Source organism: Nomascus leucogenys, chromosome 7b (genome assembly GCF_006542625.1).
Source record: "Nomascus leucogenys isolate Asia chromosome 7b, Asia_NLE_v1, whole genome shotgun sequence".
Taxonomy (NCBI): Eukaryota; Metazoa; Chordata; class Mammalia; order Primates; family Hylobatidae; genus Nomascus; species Nomascus leucogenys.
In genome coordinates, this window is record NC_044387.1 from 9,895,793 (window position 1) to 9,912,778 (window position 16,986).

Sequence of the window (16,986 nt, forward strand, 5' to 3'; positions counted from 1 at the left end):
TTAGTAGAAACGGGGTTTCACCCTGTTAGCCAGGATGGTCTCAATCTCCTGACCTCGTGATCCACCTGCCTCGGCCTCCCAAAGTGCTGGGATTACAGGCGTGAGCCACCGCACCCGGCTAGGCCATTCTTTCTACCACTCCTGCCATTTTTTGTCTCTTTTGCTAGCTCCTTTTCAATTTGGCCTCCGTGTGTGAGATTTTCTCAAGACAGCCTTAAATCCTTTTATTTTTTCTCTCTGTAGGAGACCTCATCCAGTCCCATAGCTTTAAATAACACTTACATGACAATGATTCCCAAATGTGTATCTTCATCATTTTGTCTGTCTCCCTCCCTGCCCTCCCTCCCTCCTCCTCTCCTCTCCCTCTTTCTTTCATCTTGTCTTTTCTGGGATAGAGGCTCACTCTGTTATCCAGGCTGGAGTGCAGTGATGCCATCTCAGGTCACTGCACCCTACACCCCTGGAGCTCAAGCAATCCTCCCACCTCAGTCTCCCAAGTAGCTGGGATTACAGGTGTGCACCACCATGCCCAGCTAATTTTTGTATTTTTTTTAGAATATTTTTTGTTTCACCATGTTGCGCAGGTTGGGCTCGAACTGCTGGGTTTAAGTGATCCACCCGCCTCAGCCTTCCAAAAGTGCTGGGATTACAGACGTGAGCCACTGTGCTCAGCCTCTCCATCTTTTTTGAATGCTAGTCACTTTCTATCTCCATTGGGATGTCTCACAGACATCTCAAACTTACATTCCAAACTGAACTCTTAATCCTCGTTTCCTACTGCTAAAGTTGCTCTGGCTCCAACGTTCCCCATTTCTGTAAATGGCACTTGTGTCTACCTTGTTAACATAAGTCAGAAACCTGAAGGGGAATCTTTGGCATCTCCCTTTTCCTCCTTGCATCCATTCCATCATCCATTTCTGTTGATAATCACTCCATAAATATTACCTCATTTGTCACCTTCTCATCTCTGCCACTGAAACTACTCTAGCTAGTCTAAGCCACCCTATTTCCAGTTAAACCAATTAAATAAATGCTTAATTGGTTTTCTTCCGTCCATCATTCCCTCTAACTCCCTTCAGTCAGTTCTCCACACTGAAGCCAGAGTTTTAAAATGCGTATCTAATCATACCATGCTCTTTCCTCTTCCCTCAAGCCTTTTACTCTCTGTAGGCTCCAAGCAGGTGCCTTAAATGAATGGTATTGGGTATATCATGGGTTTTAATAAAGAGTGGCAGGAACTGTGGCAAATTGAAGAGTACGTACTCTAAGGTATCCACTTGTTAGTTCTAGTATATTGTTGGCAAGAAGGAGTGTAGACTTAGAATTGCTGATCTTCTGATTTCTTTTCAAAAAGAAGCCAGAAGTCTGGAATTTTTAAATTGTGAATTTTCTTTATTGTAAAATGTTGATGAACAATTTAAATTTTAAAAATGTGTATACTTAGGGATAAATCTAATAAAAATAACGAAATAATAAACTTAATGAAATAATTAAATGAAAATATTGGCCGGGTGCAGTGGCTCACGCCTGTAATCCCAGCACTTTGGGAGGCCAAGGCGGGCGGATCACTTGAGGTTAGGAGTTCAAGACCAGCCTGGCCCATGTGGTGAAACCCCATCTCTACTAAAAATACGACAATTAGCTGGGCATGGTGGTGGGCATCTGTAGTTCCAGCTACTTGGGAGGCTGAGGCAGGAGAATCACTTGAACTGAGGAGGCAGAGGTTGCAGTGAGCTGAGATTATGCCATTGTACTCCAGCCTGGGTGACAGAACCCTGTCTCAAAAAAGAAAAAAAAAAAAGAAAAGAAAATATAGGACCTTTTACACTGAAAATTATAAAACATTGCCAAGAGAAGTTAAAGAAGACCTAAATAAGTGGAGATATACCATCTGCATGATTTGAAAGACCCAATATTGTTAAGCTGTCCAGTCTTCCCCAAATAATCTAAAGATTGTGTCTTCCCCAAAATCTCAGCAGGACTTTTTGGGGAGAAATTGACTTTCTGAGTCTAAAATTCACATGGAAATACAAGGGACCTAGAATAGCCAAAACAATTTACAAGAGGAAGAACAAACAAAATTACTTGATTTCAAAACTTATTATAAAGCAAGAGTAATCAAGACAGTGCAATATTTACAAGTCATTGGAACACAATAAAGAGTCCAGAAATAGATACATACATATATAGTCAATTGATTTTCAGCAATAACTCAAACATAATTCAGAAGGGGAAAGGATAGTCTTTTTAACAGCTATTGCTGGAACAACTGGATATTTGTATGTAAAGAAATGAACCTCAATCCCAGTCTCATACATAAAAATTAATTCGAAATGGTTTGTAGACCTAAACATGCAAACTAAAAGCATAAAACTTATAGGAGAAATCATGGGACTAAATCTTTGAGACCTTGACATAGGCAGATTTTTTTTTTTAGCACATGTAAGGAGCACTCACCATAAAAGTAAAAATTGATAAATTGGACTTTATTAAAATTAAAAACTTTTGTTCTTTAGAAGACACTGTAAGAAACTAAAAAGGTAAGCCACAGACTTGGGAGGAAATAGTTACACATGCTATATATATATCCAGAATATGTTAAAAAAAACTTTAAAAATTTAATAATATGACAAATGGCCCAATTAAAAAATAAGTAGAAGACTTGAATGGACATTTCTTAGAAGAAAATATTTATGGGCTGAGGCAGGCGGATCACCTGAGGTCGAGAGTTGAGACCAGCCTGACCAACATGGAGAAACCTCGTCTCTACTAAAAATACAGAATCAGTCGGGTGTGGTGGCATATGCCAGTAATCCTAGCTACTTGGGTGGCTGAGGCAGGAGAATCGCTTGAACCCAGGATGCGGAGGTTGCGGTGAGCCGAGATCGCGCCATTGCACTCCAGTCTGGTAACGAGAGCGAAACTCCATCTCAAAAGAAAAAAAGAAAAAGAAAAAATATTTATGAATGTCCAAAACATATATAAAAAGATACTCAACATAATTGCAAGGGAAATATAATTTTTTTTTTTTTTTGGGAGACAGGGTCTCACTTTGTCACCCAGGCTGGAGTGCTTTGGTGTGATCATGGTTTACTGCAACCTTGACCTCCGTGGCTCAAGTGATCCTCTCACCTTAGCCTCCCAAGTAGCTGGGACTATAGGTGGGTGCCGCCATGCCTGGCTAACATAAAATTTTATTTTTATTTTTTTATTTTTTGAAACAGGGTCTCCATCACTCAGGCTGGAGTGCACACGATCCCGGCTCACTGCAACCTTTGCCTCCTGTGTTCAAGCAGTTCTCCCACTTCAGCCTCCCCAGTAGCTGGGACCATTGGTGTGTGCCACTACGCCTGGCTATTTTTTTGGTATCTTTTGGTAGAGATGGGGTTTCCCCATGTTGGCCAGGCTGGAAATTTTTTTTTTTCTACAGACAGGGTCTCTCTGTGTTTCCCAGGGTGGTCTTGAATTCCTAGGCCCAAGCAGTCTTCCTGCCTCAGTCTCCCAAAGTGTTGGGATTACAGGCACGAGCCACCATGCCTGGACAGAAATACAAATTAAAAACACAGTGAGACAGCATTTTATTCCCATTAGAATGGCTAAAGTTTAAAAAGATGGACAGTTCCAAGAATTGGTGAGAATGTAGAGCAGTAGGAGTTCAGGCCTGTTGCTGGTAGGAGTGTGACATGGTACAGCCACTTTGGAAAGTTTGTCAGTTTCTTACAAAGTTAAATATGTACTTATTCAATTTAGCAATACTACTCCTAGGTGTTTGTTACCCAAGAGAAATGAAAACATACGGTCACCAAAAAACCACGTGAATGCTCATAGCAGCTTTATTCATAATAGCTGGAAAAATTGGAAACAACCCAAGTGCCATCAACAGGTGAATGGATAAACAAGTTGGATAAATAAACAATGGATTACTACTTAGAAAAAAGAAAGGAATGAATTATGGATACACGCAGCAATGTGAATGAATCTCAAAAACATGTTGAGTGAAAGAAAACAAAAGAGAACTTACTATATGATTTCATTTATAAGAAGTTCTACACGAGGCAAAACTAACCTGTACTCATAGAAATTAGATCAGTGGTGATTAGATGCAGTAAGGGTGGAATATTGACTGCAAAGGATATGAAGAGTGATGAGAATATCTTTGTTGTTGTTGTGTTTGGGCCAGGGTCTTGCTCTGTCACGCAGGGTGGAGTGCAGTGGCATGATCATGGCTCACTGAAGCCTCAACCTCCTGTGCTCAAGTGATCCTCCCACCTCAGGCTCCTGAGTAGCTGGGCAGCCATGCACCACTATACCCAGCTAAGTTTTAAACATTGTTTTGTAGAGACAGAGCCTTACTGTGTTGTCCAGGTGCAGTATCAAACTGCTAGCCTCAAGTGATCCTCCTGCCTTGGGCTTCCAAAGTGCTAGGATTACAGGTGTGAGTCACTGTGCCTGGCTTATGGAAATGTTTTTTTTCTTGATTGAGATTGATGGTTTATGAGAGTATACACTTACCCAAACTCACTGAAACTGTGCGCTTAAAATGTGTGCATTTTATTGGATGCAAATTATACTTCAAAGTTGATTAAAAAGTACTCTCCAGGTCAATACTCTGTGGACTAAACAAAAAACGTTTGCGTGCCAAATTTGATTGAGGTAGCCAGTTCTTAACAGCTAATCTACACCGCCACACATGTGCGTACTGTAAGAGTGCCAGACTTGTAATAGGTCCTCACGTTTCTGTTGAATGAATGAATGGCTGAATAATGTACCTTCTTGCAGCCCCATTGCAAGAAGATAGTTCATCCTTCATTCTCTTGCCATTTCCTAACTGCAGTCATTTTAGAGGTTAATTTTTTTTTTGGTTTCTCCTGGAAGTGGTCTCTTGAGTATGCAGGAGATCATTCATTCATTCAAATAGTTACTGAGTATCTACTATATGTATTTACACTGCCTAAATAAAGTACTTGCTCATTGTGAGGAATTACACAAATGTCAGTTGATTATGTATGAAATTTACATTTGACTTATAAAAGCAAATGCTGGATAAGCTGTTCTTAGAATCTGTTTCAACTACCATTTCTTTGTTTTTTGCCTTTATACTCTATCTGTGGAAAAATAACATAGGCTTAATAACAGACTCTGTACATAACTTCTCAGATGAAAAGAAGCAAAAACGTTTCCAAATGTCATTCTGGTATAGCTATAGAAATGGCAGGTTTTTGTTTTTGTTTTTTTTTCTTCCTTTCCAGTTAGAGTCTGAGCAATGAGTGGACTGACTTAATTTAGTTGCTAGAACCAAATTGCTTCTGGGTCTTGTAGTTAGTCTATAGCTGTGTGCTGTCTTCATGAAATCTGATGATGACTAATGTAGACTTTTATAGGTCGTCAAGCAGAATTAGTCTGTTTTTGTTCAAACAGAACTTTAAAAATTACTGGTTATCATTCTGTACTGATAATTGTCATTTCTCTAACCTTGGTCAAGCTGCCCTGAATTCATGGAACAGCTTTCCTGTCCCATGCTCCAAACTGTCCTTGCTCATTTTTAAAGTTAGCATGAGTCTAAACTCCTTTGGAAAACAGCTCTCTTTGGGCAGGGAGCAGTGGCTCAGCTTTCCTGTCCCATGCTCTAAACTGTCCTTGCTCATTTTTAAAGTTAGCATGAGGCTAAACTCCTTTAGAAAACAGCTCTCTTTGGGCAGGGCGCAGTGGCTCATTCCTGTCATCTCAGCAGTTTGGGAGGCTGAGGTGGGAGGATTACTTGAGGCTAGGAATTCGAGACCAGCCTGGGCAGCACAGTAAGACCCTGTCTCTATAAAAAATTTAATTAAAAAAGTTGAATGTGGTGGTTTGAATGCCTTTAGTTCTAGCTACTTGGGAGGCTGAAGCAGGAGGATCGCTCGAACCCAGGAGGTCAAGGCTGCAGTGAGCAAAGATTGTGCCACTGCACTCCAGCCTGAGTGACAGAGCAAGACCTCTAAAAATAAAAAGTAAAAATAGGCTGGGCGTGGTGGCTCACGCCTGTAATCCCAGCACTTTGGGAGACCAAGGCGGGCAGATCACTTTAGGTCAGGAGTTCGAGAACGGCCTGGCCAACATGCTGAAACCCCTTCTGTACTAAAAATAAAAAAAATCAGCCGGGCATGGTGGCACACGCCTGTAATCCCAGCTACATGGGAGGCTGAGGCAGGAGGATCACTTGAGCCCGGGAGATGGAGGTTGCAGTGAGCCAAGATTGCGTCACTGCCCGCCAGCCTGGACAACAGAGCAAGTCTCTACCTCAAAGAAAAAAAAAAAAGTAAAAATAAAAGAAAACAACTCTCTTTGGTGAACACAAATGAATCATCCAATCTCAAATTTGTTTTCAGACTCACCTCTTCCTTTAATGCCCTTCTGTTATCTCTTTTTTAAACTTATTTTTCCCTCCAAGACTTTTTTTCCCCTATTTATGTCATAGTGTCATTGGGGTAGTAGTTGCGCCTAATTGATATATTTTCTCTCTTATGTATCTAATATAATATCTGTGCCAAGCAAGTTTAATAAAACCAAGAAGATTGATGGTGGATTCCTAGTATGAAGCTGAATAATATGTGTTTAGAGTCCATAATGGATAAAAAGTACAATACTTTAGATACTGTGGACCTAGGTCTTTTCTCCCCCACTTTTTCTTGGCACATTCCCCTGAAAAGGAAGCCAACGAGATTAAGAGCTGCTTCTGTCTGATAATAGCTCAGAAATTTAAGAGGAGACAGTTCCTACAGCAGCAGTCTGAGTCCAGTAAGAGAGCTTAATGAACTGCCTTTACCTGTACAGTAGTCAGTTTGTCTCTGCTGACACATCAGAGGAACTGAGAGAAATTTAACAGGAATATAAGAATGAGGAAAAAAGAGGCCGGGTACAGTGGCTTATGCCTGTAATCTCAGCGTTTTGGGAGGCCGAGGCTGGTGGATCATCTTAGGTCAGGAGTTTGAGACCAGCCTGCCCAACATGGTAAAACCTTATCTCTACTAAAAATATAAACTATTAGCCGGGCATGGTGGCGGGCACCTGTAGTCCCAGCTACTCGGGAGGCTGAGGCAGGAGAATCGCCTGAACCCAGGAGGTGGAGCTGAGATCAGGCCACTGCACTCCAGCCTGGGCAACAGGGTGAGACTCTGTCTCAAAAAAAAAAAAAAAAAAAAAAAAAAAAGAAACAGGCATTTGGAATTGCATATATGTGTAATCTTGATAGTTTAATTTGGAAAGATCTATTTATCCTCTTTTCTCTGATTAGAACTGTTTCTACTTATGCTCAAGCCAGAATTAATATATTAAAGAGGACATATGTTTATCTGCCTTTCAGAATATATTATTTCAAATACCTGTTATCTTTGATGGGTTTACTTTTTTTTTGAGGTAGAGTCTTGCTCTGACTCTGAGGCTGGAGTGCAGTGGCGCAGTCTCAACTCACCACAACCTCCACTGCCCGGGTTCAAGCAATTCTCTTGCCTCAGCCTCCTGAGTAGCTGGGATTACAGGTGCCTGCCACCACGCCTGGCTGATTGTTTGTATTTCTAGTAGAGTGGGGTTTCACCATGTTGGCTAGGCTGATCTTGAACTCCTGACCTCAAGTGATCCACCACCTTGGCCTCCCAAAGTGCTGGGATTACAGATGTGAACCACCGTGCCCAGCCTAAAATCTTGGTTAGTCATTTTTCACTGTCAAAAATTGAAAGTGGTTTTTTTTTTTTTGTTAGAGAGACAGGGTCTCACTCTGTTGCCCAGGCTGGCAGTGGTGCAGTCTTAGCTCACCATAGCCTGAAACTCCTGGGCTCGAGTGATCCTCCCGCCTGAGCTTCCTGAATAGCTGAGATTACAAGTGCAAGCCACAATATCTGACTAAATGTACTTTCTGGCTAAATGTAATTTTTTTTTTTTTTGAGAAGGAGTCTTGCTCTGTCACCCAGACTGGAGTGATCTCAGCACACTACAACCTCAGCCTCCCAGGTTAAAGTGATTCCCCTGCCTCAGCCTCCTGAGAAGCTGGGACTACAGGTGCGCACCACCACAACCAGCTAATTTTTTGTATTTTAGTAGAAATGGGGTTTCACCATGTTGGCCAGGATGGTCTCGATCTCCTGACCTCATGATCTGCCTGCCTCGGCCTCCCAAAGTGCTGAGTTTATAAGCATGAGCCACCACGCCCAACTAAATGTAATTTTATATTCCTACCAACAGTGTACAAGGGTTCCAGTTTCTCCACATCTTTACCAAAACTTATTTGATAACAGTCATTCTAATGGGTGCGATGTGGTAATCTTACATTTTTAGTATTTTCATATGTAAGTGATAACATAATGCTGCCCCTGTGGTTATTATCACATTACTGTGTTCCATCTGCCAACAAAAAAGTACTTCATATTGAAGTACTTTTATTTTTGTTATGCGTAAGAGCAGGGACCTTGTCCATCTTCATCACTAGTATCCCTAGGGCTCAGACAGTACCTGACACGTTATACTTGCTTAGCAAGTATTTGAATGAATGAATGAATGAATGAATGGAAAGTAGGGAGGCATGATGTAGTGGTTAAGACCAAAGACTTTGGCCCGGCGCGGTGGCTGAAGCCTGTAATCCCAGCACTTTGGGAGGCCGAGGCGGGCGGATCACGAGGTCAGGAGATCGAGACCATGGTGAAACCCCGTCTCTACTAAAAATACAAAAAATTAGCCGGGTGCAGTAGTGGGTGCCTGTAGTCCCAGCTACTCAGGAGGCTGAGGCAGGAGAATGGCATGAACCCGGGAGGCGGAGCTTGCAGTGAGCCGAGATTGCGCCACTGCACTCCAGCCTGGGTGACAGAGCGAGACTCTGTCTCAAAAAAAAAAAAAAAAAAAAAAAAAAAAGGACCAAAGACTTTGGCATCAAACGGACCTGAGTTTGAGTCCTGGTTTCCTCATTTGTAAAATGGATTTGATAATGCCTCCCTCATAGGATTGTGGTGGGATTAAATGAGATCACATGTACAGCACCTGGTGCACTGTAATTATCCCATTAAGTGGCAGCTATTATTTAAAAAGGTCACCTGGCCAAAGAGGCATCAGTAGACTTGAAGTTTAAAATTTTTCATCTGTCACTAATAAGCTACATAATACTGAAGAAGTTGTCTAACCTCTCTGGGTCTGAGTTTTTTCCTCTGTAAAATTAGGACGTTAAGTTAGATGACAAGCCTGGCACGGTGGCTCACGCCTGTAATCCCAGCACTTTTGGGAAGCCTAGGCAGGTGGATCACCTGAGGTCAGGAGTTTGAGACCAGCCTGGCCAACATGGTGAAACACCTTCCCATCCCTACTAAAAATAAAAAAGTAGCTGGGTGTGTAGGCTGAGGCAGGAGAGTCACTTGAACCCAGGAGGCGGAGGTTGCAGTGAGCCGAGATTGTGCCACTGCACTCCAGCCTGGGCCACAGAGTGAGACTCCGTCTCAAAGAAAAAAAAAAAGTTAGATAACCCCTGATGGCCCGTCTGTGATTTTCATTTGATCCTTACAGTTGTTACTGTATTAACTGAAGGAATTATTACCATGATAATCTCAACTTTAATTATATTGGAGATTGTTAATCCCAGAGTCTAAATCTCAGAAGCATCTAAAGAACAGAATTGATGTTAAAGAATTTTTCTGAAGAAAAAAATCATTCCATTTCAAAAGTTAAACAGTTGGAACAGTTGAAGAATAGTTTGCCCTAGTGTGGAGTGTTTAATAATGATTTAATGTGCCAGGCTATGTATGATTGCTCAGTGATCATAGATATATAGAAATGGATGAATGCAGATTGTAATGCAGATTGCACTGATAGCTAGGTGGTTTTGCTGAGTTGTGTTGTGCTCAGCTGTTGGGAAGGCTTGCTTTAAGGATACCTTTCTGTCCATGCTATGGTGCTGATTGGTGGAGGAAATAAAATAATCCTTAAGAGAAGATTTCTGATTTCTGATATGTAGCTTTTTGTGTACCTGTTGTTCTTAGCAAACGTGACACCACGTATGCAAACTCATTCTGGCTGGGCTTTGAGGGCAAGGAGGTTATGGCTTCACCCAGATCATACAAATAACTTTGAGCAGATAGTGGAAGAAACTAATTTTCTATTGTGTATCTGTTTTCTGTTAGGCACTGTTAGGTGCTTTCATGTATGCTATCTTACTTGATTTTATTTGTTGACAAAATAGTTATTTTCGTATGTATGTGTTGCTGGGTGTCACCACCCCAAATCACTTACAAGACACTCCTGAGCTTGATAATGATTTTTGTACATGAGTCCCTAGAGCCTTTGTTAGGAAGTCACTGCTGCTAGCCCCAGAAATTATATGCTGGAGCTCCTTTGGCTTTGTTAGGAACAAATAACCTGATGGCTTTTGCCACCAAACTCCCGTATCTCTTCAGAGCTTCTTTCTGGTGGTCTGATGTCTCCAAAGAGGAATCCTAAGCACTTTTTCCCTCTGAAAAGAATTATAATTGGTGATTAGGCCTCCAGATGAAGCATATACACACGCACACAAACAAAAACTTACCTATTATTAGTTCATTGGTCATGTGGAAGAATTTCTATAACTTAGATCTTTGTTTAAACATTTGTCTAATGGAAAGCATATGGGACCATGGAAGCTACTTAATAGCTATATGACCTTGAGACAGTGTAAACTCCTGGGTCTCTGTCCTCATCAGTAAAGTGGAAATATACTTAATCTTGTTGGGGTGTGGTCAAGATAAAGTGAAATATATGTAAAACTCATGAGTAACAGATGTAGGCATTGTTTCCTGTTACTCCTTCCATTCTGTTTTTCAAATGACTGAGTAAAATCTCTTTGAGCATAACTAACTTTATTAAGTCTCTTTATTAAGATTATTTGGCCACATGCCCCAGAGATTGACAGTGAAATTTATTTTCCTTTCCTTATCAATTACAAATGTTACTAGAAATTTATTCTTGTTCAAACTTTGGAATGAGAATTTTTTTTTTCTTTTTTTTTTGAGATGGAGTCTCGTTCTGTTGCCCAGGCTGGAGTGCAGTGGCACAATCTCGGCTCACTGCAAGCTCCGCCTCCCGGGTTCACACCATTCTTCTGCCTCAGTCTCCCGAGTAGCTGGGACTACAGGCGCCTGCCACCACGCTTGGCTAATTTTTTATACTTTTAGTAGAGACGGGGTTTCACCGTGGTCTCGATCTCCTGACCTCGTGATCCGCCTGCCTCGGCCTCCCAAAGTGCTGGGATTACAGGCATGAGCCACCGCGCCCAGCCGAGGATTTTTTTTTTTCAGAGAGAATTAATGAGTTTGCTTTAGGCAGCTTTCTGAGAGCTGGCAAATTTGGATAGGAATATTAGAATTTCTTTCATAGTGGAGTCCCCACCTGGAACATAGTTGGCAGTAGGAAGAAAGGTTATATAATCACATTCCTTATCAGATTTTCAGTAGAATTTATTGTCTCCTGAAACACTCAAGGAAGTCCCTTACTCCTTTCCTTTCAATCAAGAAGCTGATTGTGGAATAGGAGATGAGTAAATGAAAATTAATCTGACTTTAGCAATTTGAGAATGAAAAGAATGCTAACCACCAGGCATGTGGGCTTGTTTTAGCTTCCCAGGAACCTCCTCAGAGGGTATGACATGTTGGTTGTAAGCATTAAAACAAACAATCCCAACCCAAACTGTAGATGAAGCCTGGACTAAGTAAGGCAATTTAAAAGATTTTAGGTTGGTAATGGACTACAGAGACGATTTTCACTGGCCAAAATCAGTTTTGATGTTTTGGTTTTACTCATTTAAAATTCTTCTTGGTAAAAAATTATTCTTGATCAATCCATTCTTTCCAGAGTAACAAGAATGATCTTCTTAAAAACATAAACGGAATCCCATCACTTCTCTGCTCAAAACTCTTACATGCGGTGGTTTTTCCATTGTGCTTAGAATAATATCCAGATTTCATCCCATGACCTACAAGGTGCACGCATACTGTATCTTTGCTGATCTCACCACCTTCTCTGTCATCCCACTCCCTTCAGTCGGCTGCACTGTCATCCATTGGTCTTCAGTCCTTTCAACTTTCCTTATCACTGTATCTAAAAAGTTGGCACTTTCTGCCCGCAAAAGTCCCTTCTTTGCTGGTTTTATAACTTGGAGAAGTTTGAAATTGGTTTTCTGCTTGATGGTTTGCCTACTTATTTGTTTTTGTTTTCCTATGCTATTAGATTATAAACCCCATCAGAGCAGAGACCATGTTCTATCCTTTTTGTCTAGTATGTTGGCACATGGTGGGTATCTAATATTTGTTGAATGAGTGATGGTTTGCTAATTTCTGCTTTACGGAAAAGTGGTTACTTCCTAAAGGAATAGGCATTTGCTTGCTGGTCTTACAATCTGTAAGTGATAAAGGTTAACATGGGTCAAAAATAAATGATTCGTGTTTTGGGGTTTTTCAGAATTTAACTTAGATGGTAACTCCTCTGGGAAGCTTTTCCTGATAGGTCATAGATTAGTCTCTTCTTGTTTGGTTTATGGCCCCATGTACTTGCCTCATTCATTCAACGACAACAACAGACAGATTGCATTTATCTGTTTATCACTGTATCGTCAGCACTTAGGTTGGTGCCTAAGTCAGCACATGGTGGTCGTGCTGAATAGTATGTTCAGTGAGGAATAAGTGTTAGAATTTAGGTATCTCTCTTTTTTTCTTTTTTGGAGATGGAGTCTTGCTCTGTAACCTGGCTGGAGTACAGTGGCGCAATCTCGGCTCACTGCAACCTCCACCTCCCAAGTTCAAGCGATTCTTCTGCCTCAGCCTCCTGAGTAGCTGGGATTACAGGTGCACGCCACCACGCCCGGCTAATTTTTGTATTTTTAGTAGAGATGAGGTTTCACCATGTTGGTCATGCTGGTCTCAAACTCCTGGCCTTGCAATCTGCCCACCTTGGTCTCCCAAAGTGCTGGGATTACAGGCGTGAGCCACCGCGCTTGGCCAGTATTTGGGTATCTCTTAAGAAACTAACAGCTTTAGGGCTGGATGCGGTGGCTCACGCCTGTAATCTCAGCACTTTGGGAGGCCTAGGCGGGCAGATTACGGGGTCAGGAGATAGAGACCATCCTGGCTAACACAGTGAAACCCTGTCTCTACCAAAAATACAAAAAATTAGCCGGGTGTGGTGGCAGGTGCCTGTAGTCCCAGCTACTCAGGAGGCTGAGGCAGGAGAATGGCATGAACCTGGGAGGCGGAGCTTGCAGTGAGCTGAGATGGTGCCACTGCACTCCAGCCTGGGCGACAGAGCGAGACTCCGTCTCAAAAAAAAAAAAAAAAGAAACAGCTTTTACTCAGGTAGATTATGGAGATCACTGGTTCCAAGAATCACTTTGTTCTTTATCTGTTTTCCAAGTTCATCAGATCATGACATTAGTAAAATTTATTTTGAAATCTTTATTATGGAACATTTGAAACACATATAAAAACAAGGAGAATAATGCAATGAACCACCACCATGGGCCTATCACCCAGCTTCAGCAGTATTCAGGGGCTGGGTCCGGTGGCTCACGCCTGTAATCCCAGCACTATGGGGGGCCAAGGTAGGAGGATCACTTGAGCCCAGGAGTTCAAGGACCAGCCTGGGCAACCTAGTGAGACCTCATCTCTATACATTAAAAAAAAAAAAAGTAAAAAAAAAAATTTTTTTTCAACACATGACCAATCTTGTTTAACATCTCTCCACACTTCCTCCTTCGTATTTTAAAATAAAATTGAGACCTTTTACCATTTCGTCTGTAAATAATTCAGAAGAATATAGTCAATTTAAACACTAGTTAACTCTCGGAAAAACCAGAAGCAAAAATTCCATTTGTCTCCTTGAATCTCAGTGTAGATGCCAGCTGGTGAATTTCCATGTGCTAAGCCACTCCCAAGGCCTGACTCACTATGGAAAGCATATACTCTATTGTAATTGCTGAAATAGCAGCAGTTTGTTAGAATATGTTATGGTAGTTAAGTATGTTTCTATTGGATAGAGAGAGGTTACCAATAAGAAAAAAATCCTATGTCAGAGATAAGTTTTTCCATTTGGAGATCTGATACTTCTTGACGTCGTAAATTACAGGCCTTTAAGATTTGTCTGGAAAATGAAAATGAAATGTGGTTTGTGGATTAATAGAGTAAATTCCTGTAGTTCTTTATAGGTGAATTCCTGAGAGTCATAATCAGCAGTAAAATGAAGAGCTGAAGTGTCAGAAGCTTCGGAGCTAGAAAGACTTCTCTAAGCCTTGGAAGGTAAACAGTTTAGAGCTTCGGCCAGAGGGAAAGTCACATGGCATTAGTAGTGATCATAGTTTTATTCTGGAAGTTAAAGTTGTAACCTAGACCTCTGTAAATAGCCTGGTGTGTACATAAAATTTTCTGCAGGAAGGGAAGGCACTATTTTTTCAGCAAATATTTTAAAGGATTAAGTACTGTCTTGTAAAATTTAGAGATTGGCACTGAGTGAATGGTTGGACTAGAACTTTGCTTTCTTGTGATGCCAGTTTTTTGTGAAGAAGAAATGAAGGGGGACAGAAATGATCATAATCACCTTTAACTATTGTTTTTTGAGATGGAGGCTCGCTCTGTCACCCAGGCTGGAGTGCAGTAGTGTGATCTTGGCTCGCTGCAACCTCTACCTCCTGGGTTCGAGTGATTGTCCTGCCTCAGCCTCCTGAGTATCTGGGATTACAGGCACATGCCACCATGCCTGGCTAATTTTTTTTTTTTTTTTTTTTTAAGTGGAGATGGGGTTTCACCATGTTGGCCAGGCTGGTCTTGAACTCTTGACCTCAGGTGATCCACCTGCCTTGGCCTCCCAAAGTGCTGGGATTACAGGGGTGCCTTTAACTATTTTTTAAACCAACCATATAGGAGAACAAGACCTTGATTCTAGGAGGCTACAAGTCCTAGCCCTGCTGCGACTGCAGCCTTACTTTCTCCTTATCCTGAATCACCACAATTCTTCTGTGTGTAATATTGGCAGATGGTGGATGTGGTGTCCCAAGTTCATTCTTGGCAACTTATTTTGAAAAATCTGCTGTTTTATTCTTCCTGCTATACTCCCATATCCCTTAGTTAACTCCTGTATTGAGGTACTTAGCACACATGACTTGAATAGGGATTTTGTCATAATCATCTGTGTTTCCTTATCATCTAGCACATGGTCACTTGGAAAATATTTGTTGACACATGATGATCACTTTCCAATGCTGAGATGGTGTGATTTTGTGATTTCTCCAATGACCTTGACCTAGATTGTGATACTAGTAGTAGTCTTGTCTAGGTCCCTCTCTGTACTGTTCTTCTTCCTAGGTGCTTTGTTCTCAGGCTCTGGACCATTCTCCTGTTTTGAGACATTCCAGGGAACAGGAGAGAAAAATTTGCGTTTAAAACAGAAGGAGTATGTTACATTGATGTTCCTCATTGCCAGGATCACTAGAATGTTCCAGTTGCTATCAGGATGAATTCACTGTTGGTAACAGATGCCAGGATCTCATTATATTTTTGTTATTCTTCCTCATTTACTGAGATTTGGCCCCCTACCTCTGATTGTGATGGGAAAGGGATTTCAATCTTGATCTTCAAGCTTTATATTATTTTATTTATTTAATTTTAATTTTTTCATTTTTTTAAAAGAGACAAAGGCTTGCTCTGGTACCCAGGTGGATCACAGTGGCACATCCATTGCTCATTGTAACCATACCCAGGTGATCTTCAGGCTTTAAAGGTTATGGCCAGTCATTCAGGATTAATCAGTATTAAACAATGAGTATTTTTTTTTTGTCATCTATGTGATAACTGCTGAAATTAACTTATTATAAAACTAGGCTAGAGTCTAGGCTAAATTAAATTTGTGTTTTGTCATCTACTATAAGATAGTAAAATAGAAGTGTTAAAAAACATTATTTCGAAGTTGGGCATGGTGGCTCATGCCTGTAATCCCAGTACTTTAGGAGGTCAAAGCAGGAGGATCGCATGAAGCCAGGAGTTTGACACCAGCCTGGGCAAAACAGACTCTGTCTCTACAAAAATAAAAAATCAGCCGGGCGTGGTGGCACATGCCTGTAGTCTGGCTCCTCTGAAGGCGAAGGCAGGGAGGAGCACTTGAACCAAGGAGTTTGAGATTGCATTGAGCTATAGATGTGCCACTGTGATCCAGTCTGCACCATAGAGCAAGACCGTGTCTCAAAAAAACAAAAAAAAAGTTCAAAAACTTAAAAATTGTAAAGTGGGTTTTGCTTTGCAGTTTCAAAAGGAAAGAGCTATATCTACTTCTCTGGAGCTACTATGTCTGAGTCTTAATAATGATCAAACAGGAGATGCTTGTTACGGGATGCTGGCAGATGAAGGGAAAACTGGGAACTCTATTATAGAGTTTGAAACTCTTCTTGTAAGTGGACAGTTTGAGATTGTAGTTTTTTTGTTTTGTTTTGTTTTAGACAGAGTCTTGCTTTGTTGCCCAGGCTGGAGTGCAGTGGCACAATCTTGGCTCACTGCAACCTCCATCTTCTGGGTTCAAGCTATTCTGCCTCAGACATCTGAGTAGCTGGGACTACAGGCGTGTGCCACCACGCCCGGCTAATTTTTGTATTTTTAGAAGAGACGGGGTTTCACTATGTTGGCCAGGCTGGTCTCGAACTCCTGACCTTGTGATCTGCCTGCCTCGGCCTCCCAAAGTGCTGGGATTACAGGCCTGAGCCACCAAGCCCGGCCAAGATTGTAGTTTTTTATTTTGTAAAGTATTGCATATGTTATGGTACCTTAATGAGCACATGAGCATGTTTGGTTGAATTCTGCATCTGGGTTGACTAGCAGGCTACATAGGCCTTCTTTGTTTTCTCTCTCCCTTTTTAATATATACAGGTATTGCTTCCATTTTCCTCTTGTCACCTTAATCAAATGTAATCTCAGCCTCTCAAAGTGCTGAGATTACAAGTGTGGGCCAGCATGCCCTGCCTTAACTGTT

The 16,986-nt window shown here is 41.4% G+C and overlaps 1 protein-coding gene across 4 annotated transcripts in view; it reads left to right on the top strand.

The window, feature by feature from the left end:
- MRTFA (myocardin related transcription factor A) overlaps nucleotides 1-16,986 on the top strand; it is a 224,561-nt gene that overhangs the window by 18,082 nt on the left and 189,493 nt on the right. The window contains exon 1 of one of the 4 annotated variants that reach the window (XM_030815488.1): nucleotides 14,037-14,270. The exons of the other annotated variants lie outside the window; for them this stretch is intronic. The gene's annotated coding sequence lies outside the window, so the exon portion shown is untranslated. Of the gene's footprint in view, nucleotides 1-14,036; nucleotides 14,271-16,986 lie in introns of those variants that run through there. 4 annotated transcript variants of the gene reach the window in all.